Genomic DNA, 8,047 nt, shown 5'->3' on the forward strand with positions numbered 1-8,047 from the left:
TGGTGACCATTTTAAATATATTGAGTCATTTATTATTGATTCTCAAAGATGTTTCTCACTACAACAAAGAGCCACTCAATGCTCAACATTTCTCTCTGAATATCTGATCATCAAAATCACAAAAACAAACACAGAGACATGTTAATGGAGTGAGCATCCCAAGCTGAATACATCCTGATGTCAATAGGCGCCAGCTTTATCTCGCATTTAATCACATCAACAACAAAGTAATCCAATGTATTCCTCTGAAAAGTAAGAATTTCCCATTGTAGAGGCTTCCAATGTTATAGACAATTTCCTCTGCAAAGCAGGGTTCTGTTTTCTTTGTATCCTTGTCCATGTCTTTACTTCCTCTGCAATAAAAACATGGGGCAAGAACTCCAAAATGAAAAACATGACAGAAACTAAACAATAATTGTTAAACAAGAAGGATTGCTTGAGAAGTGCATAATGCACAAGACATGCAAGGACCATAGCAGATGATTTAAAACTCATAGAATAAAAGACTTATTATTTTTGGTGCTTTAGGCAATATCATGAATCAGAGATCAAGTAGAACAAAATCAGATTTAATATGCAAGCTTGGAAGTTGTGAAAGTGTTTAACTTCAAAGGGTTTTAAACTATGGGGATAGAACTCAGTGGAGAGCGAATCACGTTTTTGGCAGCCTGTTATTTTCAGAGAAGAACCTGGTCTCTAAACTGGCTTAATCCTAGAGACCTTTCTGACCATTGAGAATAATTTGGGTTTACATGATTTGTTTTTTTATTGTAAGTTGGTTTTTTGCAAGACAGAATTTAATTTTGCAGGAATGAATTTAATTTAATTTAATTATTTTTATTGGTTTCTCATGTTATTTGCTAGTATCTGTATTAGGTAGCATCCCCTCCCCCACCCTATTATTTTTAAATACTTTTTTTTTTGTGATAAATAGGGTGTTTTTAGGTTGAAAATAGAAAAATCAAGTTGTACAAAATCTCTCTCTCTCTCTCTCTCTCTCTCTCTCTCACACACACACACATTTTCTATAATAGTTTTATATCTTTTAATAACCTTAAGGGTGTAGCTTAGTTCCCAAGAGAGTATGCCTAAATTGACATTCGTCTTGAGTTCGAGTCCCCTTACCCCCTTAGGGCCGACCCACGGATTTTATGGTTCTCATAAGTGTTGTCATGGGTGTTGTCATTGACCCGACTAGCTCGTTTGGGTGCATACATGTGCGTCCACTAGTTGATCAATCAAAAGCTTACTAATCTTTAAGACAGCTTGTTGGCACTCAAATTTTGTGGATATATTCATCATATTATCATCTATCGATCTCTATGCTAACTTCTAGCCAATCTCACTTCTCATATGAGATTTAAATTTTGGATATACTTATTAAATTAAAAATTTGGATTAGGTATTTATTTTTTATGGTCTGAGGCAATGGTCAAGCTGGAAGTCCACTTTACTTTTGCCTTGAATTAATAAAATTTTGAAGTTTGCCTAGAGTCTTAAAGTTTGAAGGATAAATAAATATTCTATTTAATTGTTGAAAATAAAAAACCAAAAATAGATTACATGGTCAAGCATACATTAAAGGTGAAGATGAAAATAAGTGGCTAATCCAAGTGGGTACAACATCCATACAATAGTTGGTTCAACTAGAGAAGAATTCCACATGCCCAAAAGGATGAAACTTTTTTTCCGCTAGAAATCAGAAATTATATTAAAAATGAAAAAATGAAAAATAATTAGATACAAAGCCCAAAGGCTAATTAGACAAGAAGAACTTCCCAAGCTTCTACTCCACCTTCAGCATTGCCATCAGTAGAGAAAAAGCAAAGGGAGCTCAACCTGGAAACAAAAAGAAAGACTAGAAAAATCTAAAGCGAGGACTCAAATATTATGCATAACTTCATGAACTATATCACCATCCATAACTTCTTTTCATATTCCCTTTCTTACCATTTAATCTAGTAATGAAGTGAGTATGCAACTATTATCAATGGATAAGTGGTAGAGAGGGGTTGAACCTAAAATTCCACATGTGAGATCTAATATAAATCAAGCACATTTGCACATATTATCCTCCAAATTTTATAGAAATTTTGGAGATCTATCACACATCTAAGCAAAAGGATATAGAAATAAAAAAATTTAATAAATCTATGACCAAAAAAAGAAAAATCATAGATTGGTGAAGTATTCATAGATCTTACCAAGCTTAGACTTAACTCAATTTAAGATTTTCTGATGTTGCCTAAATAGAAGAAATCAATTGACCAAAAGGCAAACAAAAATATGATTTTCCAGAATTTTAAGAATTTGACGAGGACAAAGATCATAGGGTAATAATCGACACTTATAATAATATCTCAGTAAAAGCCCTAATTAAGTTGGATGAAGTAAGAAAAACTATGATCACAAATAATTCAATAACTAAACGATGGGAAGACCCATCTCCGTGATTATTAGCTTGGATAATCGATCTACATATAAAATTAAAACATAAGGAAAGCCCTAATGTCCATGAGTGACTGAAAGAGAAATAATTCAACTTATTCCAAAATACGATTTGTTCAAAGAGAGAAAACATGAGGAATAAAAAGGTAGAATATAACATACTTGTCAATAAACTCAACACTAGTCCCTTTCTTCTCTGCAATCAAGTAGTACCGACTAACCCTTCAATCCGCTTCTGCAACTCCTCTAGAACTTAAGAACTTGTGTATATATGGTGGAGAAAAGGTTAAGATGATATTTTTGATAAGTCCAATAATTAATGATCGAGGGAAGTTTCTCTATATGTGCCATCTAGAGAGGTATCTCTTGACTAATACTTTTGGGTCTTTAATTTTGGAAAAATTATAAGATTACCAAAAAATAGGTTCTACTTTACTAAATTAACCATCTTGACCCGTTTTGAAGATTGACTCACTCTGACATATTTTGGAGGTAAACCGAATGGGTTTTTTTTGGTACAGTTCGACCCGACCATCTATGAGCCATTGGATTGACCCGACTTTGAGGGGTACATAGTGAGATTTAGACTTTTTAATTTTAGCGTTTCTAGGCAACTGTTTTTTCCGTGAATTTGGGTGTTCTTGACCGATCCTATTATGGCCTTTTTTCTACATAGTGAATCATCTTTTTACCGAAGGATGCAGCACACCACATCAGTGTGTGAACATTGTTAACTTTGTGTCATCTTGTGTGAATCTGTGTTTATTTTCTTTGTACTTATTGGTGTTTGTTCAAACAAACCACACAATGTTTATTTCAAATAAGAGAGGGTTCCCCACATCTCCAATGCCGGGGTAATATCCCATGCCACACCATTGATGCCACTGAAAATGATAACATCCATATGGCACCCACATGGTGAGAAGAGGAAAGAGAAAATAATAAAAGAAACTACGTGAGAGGGTCTACATTACATTGTCTATGTGGGAAGCCTTTTTCTTTCAATTAATGTAAACCCAAAACTATTATGAGCATTACAAAGTTGGAATGAGATCCTCTCAAGTTCGTCAGATTCTTTAGCACACATCGGACAATCAGAAGGCATGAGGTGCGTGCTTCAGTGTTGCTAGTTGCCCAATTCACGATGGAGGGGCTAGCAAACATGAGAGGATCGGGTCCTACAAAGTTACCCAAGACAAGGAACGCAATACATATCCCTTTGTATACCTACAAATGGTAAAGTGAGTTATAATAATCTACCCTACAAAATTCGATATCACTCTTCATCTTGAATCACAAAATTGGCGATAGACACCAGAAGTTTGAGAGAAAAGGAGGATTACAGAGCCTGATTTTTGGTGAAGTTGTGGTGGTAATGGAAATATTTAACTGTGGAGAAGGCAAAGGAGAGGCTCTAGGACAGACTGTGATACCCTATTTTCTATACCTGGTCTAATTTTTCTGTTGGTTCGGTTTGATCCTATAGGACCTGAACCCGAGCGAGCTGATTCGAGGATCTTATGGAACATGATGGCAAGAGTGACTCTAAACTTAGGTTGGCCAAATGAGTTGGAGTCAGTGCCTAGTGAAGTCCGCATACCCAAGCCACTTATACGTATCACGAGGCTATGTATGCATAATAAAGGTACATAGCCATATTTTATACCAAGTATGCGTGTTGATCGATTACCGAGAGTAAAATACATGTTGGGGCCAAGCCCCACTGAAAGTTCCAATGTTTTAGCTAAGTTTTGGTCTACTGATGTGTGGTTATGGATGGGTCGGACTCACCAATGTGACCTACCACTCTGGTCATTAAATATTTTGATCCCACTACAAATAGCATTTATTACCTTTCTTTCACCGCATTTAATTGTTTTACACGGTGGGTGAGAAAAGTAAAGAAGAGAGAGAAAAAGAAGAAAGAGGAGGGAGGAAGGAAGCAGAGAAATGGGAAGGGAGACGATCGCCATGCGTCACCGGGGTCAGACCTCTTGAATTCGATATCAAATTTACGATCCTTATCTCGAGATCTATGATTTGAGGTGATTAAAGTCCATATTCCTCAAACCCTTATGAAACCCTAAGTGAAATCCTTCGATTTGGGTAGAAATCCTTTGGATCCTGTTATGATCTATTGAGAATGTGAATTTAAGTTTTAATAACGATTCTATATGTTGTTTATGAAGGATTTAGAGGAAGAATTGTAAGATTTGTGAAGAATTTGTTGATCTCTTGAGCTAAAGAGAAGAATTTGAGGTTTTTGAATTGTTCTTGAGCAAAGAGGTAAGATCCATGCTTGAGACCTTGGATCGACCTTAGATCTAGGTTGAAATCATGATTTGGAGACTTAGATTTGTGGAAAATGTAGTCGATCAACCTGTGGTGGGTTCCCCAAGGTGGGATGGAGAATGGAAGAGAACATAAAAAATCCTAGTTCTGATTGGTGGGTGTCTGGAAGTGGTTGGACCCACCAATCCAGCACCCGCAGGTCCAAGCTGAGCTACTAACTCGATAGGCAAGCAAGATCGGTGGGTGACCTGGCCCATCGTTCTTGGCCGGTTGATCCAGGCAGTGTCCCTAGATCTATAGGCGAGTAAGGATTGGTGGGTGCCTTGCTATCCAGTTGACCCACCAATCCGACTTCTCGGGTCTTGATTGGGATAAATTTGTTGGGTATCCTTCTTTAGTGATTCTAAACATATTGGGATCATCATACCTCATTGGTTATGAGCATAAAGTGAGGTATACTAAACCTAAATTTTTATGATAGGTTGTACTAGAAACTTGCGTCATTGCATGCCAGATCTTTCTCGTACTAAGGGTGATCTTTGTACACAATTAGGTAAGTGAGAAGAGGACATTGCATCATGTCATTTTGGTTATAGACTAGCCATGTCATCATATTATTATTGTATAGATTAGTCATCCATGAGTGCCATTGCTTGCATTGATGTGTGCATTAAGAAATTCATTTATGATTTAACATGCTGATATCTTTATTGTTAAATGCCTAATATTACTTGTGATATGATATGGATGACTTTAAATTATTGAATATGATCCCTTGCTAAACTAGATTCATAGTCGGCTTGGACACGAATGCATTGGTGGCCCATGGTATAAGACACGGTGGTAATATTTAGTCGTACTATCTCATATAGGAGCATGCAGTTACGAATAGCATATCCTTGGGCTACGACTCTTCCCAACAGGGGTTTAGGTGTTGGGTATATCACTGGGGGGAAGCCCAAGGTTGTGTACAAATAATTGGAGTTAGAAGTACGCCCGGTTGATCATTAGGACTATCGACAACTTTGGTGATATAACAAGAGGGCCAATCGTATTGCTTTTAATTTAATGTAGGATAAGGCCCATTTTACTTTATGTCGTTGAGAAACAATAATTACTTTAATCTCACTGAGAAAAAAAAATTTACTTTAATGTCACTAAGGAAAAGTAATTTACTTTTTCGGTACCCACAACTGGCTTTCTCTGGCAACCCTATAGGCGTATTGCGGGATGGGGTTCGCGGCTCGTACCTCGAGCATATGTGCATTGTGGTTGTGAGTAGCACATGACCTATAACTTAGAATTATTATCTAGGTGGACTAAGATAATAAAATGAACTGCACGCATATAAGTTCATTTGTATTGCACATACTTGTGTGGTCTTTCTTTTCATTTGCTGGGCTAGTGAGCTCATCCCACGTGCATACCATTTTTAGTTGATCTTGCAGGTTATCCGATCGAAGAGCTAGAGCAGGGATCCACCATAGAGTTTCTAGTCGAGGACTGGTGGATCCTTGAAGATCTTGGGCAAAGGGCCGAGTGCTCGTAAGATAGCTATGTTGCGGGTTAGCAACACTGATACCATACAAGGATTCTTTTTGGTTATTCTTGAAATGTTACTCCTTTTGCGCTCTGGATGTTTAAATTATATTTTTTGCGTATATATCATGCCTATAGGCCTAAATATAAATGTATTATGTAATACAATTTGGGTATTAAGAGTATTGGGGTATTTACAGGTATGTGTATGTAAGACTTCCATTGAATTATAGGATTACTTAACTTAGTGTGTGTGTATGCTGTGCTGTGATTACTGTATCAGATGATCCTGGTAGGCTTTGGGTTAACAGGAGTTAACTCGGTTAGCGATCCGGTTCTATATAGAACGGGGTATGACAATTGCTGGTATTAGAGTGCGATGCTCTACCCACACACAACATACAAGTTAGATCCCATAGAGTCTTACAATAGGACCTTGGGATTAGGTAAACATAAATGCTTTAAAGGAATAAAATATGTAATAAGATGAAAGGGTCTAAATACTTGCATTCCATGGTATGCATAGGAGTAGGCCTAGATAGATTAACAAAAGGACCAATAGGTCTATTCCTTAACCCATTAACTTAAATTTAATAAAAATTTTGGCAGCATAATGGCATAATATTGAATTTCCAAAAAATTTACACAAGCCACCTGATAAACAACATGCATAAAGATAATCACAAAAAGGGGGGGTGATACACACTGTCACCGCCAAACCACAATAGGATAATTAAACAAGTAAAATAACCCAAAAGTCACAAACATCTACAAAATACCATCAAGTTTCCAACTATAGAAATATATCAAAATGTACAACCACAAGATATCAAAATCACTATAATAAAGGATAGTAAAGAAGGAAGGTAGAGGAGGATCTGCCACTTCATTGATCATCCTTGGGCATAGTGGAAGAACTTCCTCGCTTAGGCCGAGACTTGTAATGGAATTGGGAGTCTTTTCAAGTCTAGTCAGTCGTTTATCAAGACCTCCCTTTGCACGTGGCGAAAGCCAGTGGTGACGCCTTTGAAAACATTATCCAAGTCCTCTGTGAGGGTCTACTTAGCCTCTATTCTCCTCAGTCTACGCTGTATCGCCAACCCCCAGGCGACACTCCTCTACCTGCTCAAAAATCTTATCTTGCCCTTCCTTCAGGGCACCAATGCTGTCCATCAACTTCTGAAAATCAAAAGCCCCACCTGCAGGTGGTGGAACTCTGAAATGTGGATCAGCTACTGTTTGAGATTTTAAATATAACCGCAAGCGTACGGATCAGTGTAGCTATTGGTTGAACTCAGGGAGAGCAGCCACTTTATTTATTTTTTCTTTTAATAATGTGAAAGTGAACCTATTAATGGTTGTGATCTAATTCTAACTACCGTTCTAAACATATGTATCTAAAATAACATCCTAACCATTCGTCATCTAAGAATTTAAAGACACAAGCCACACAATTAAAATTAAATAAATAAATAAGTGAAAATAAATAACCCACGCAATTAAAAAAAATAAAAGAAAAAATGCTGAAATAAAAATAAAGTAAAAGAAAGGGGAGAAAACTAGAGAGAGACTCACAAATATGTTTCTCTACTTAGCCCAAGGGATGCATCATAATATGAGCTTCCCTACTTGATCAGAGAGTCATTCTTACAAGGGTTACTCTACTTGGATTTAGGGAAAGGGAGACAATTAAAATAAAAGCAATAAATTGATGGTTCTATGGCTAGGAGGGGCAAAGCCAACACATACATTAGCCATGAACCTTGGG

At 36.9% G+C, this 8,047-nt stretch overlaps 1 long non-coding RNA gene across 1 annotated transcript; it reads right to left on the reverse strand.

The window, feature by feature from the left end:
* On the reverse strand, positions 1 to 2,756 carry LOC122079081. The gene is made up of 2 exons (XR_006140264.1): positions 2,611 to 2,756; positions 1 to 353 (listed from the first exon to the last, which is right to left on the reverse strand). It is a non-coding gene; the product is annotated as an uncharacterized LOC122079081 (long non-coding RNA).
* Between the last annotated feature and the right edge of the window lie 5,291 nt (positions 2,757 to 8,047).

Source organism: Macadamia integrifolia, chromosome 5 (genome assembly GCF_013358625.1).
Source record: "Macadamia integrifolia cultivar HAES 741 chromosome 5, SCU_Mint_v3, whole genome shotgun sequence".
Lineage (NCBI taxonomy): Eukaryota > Viridiplantae > Streptophyta > Magnoliopsida > Proteales > Proteaceae > Macadamia > Macadamia integrifolia.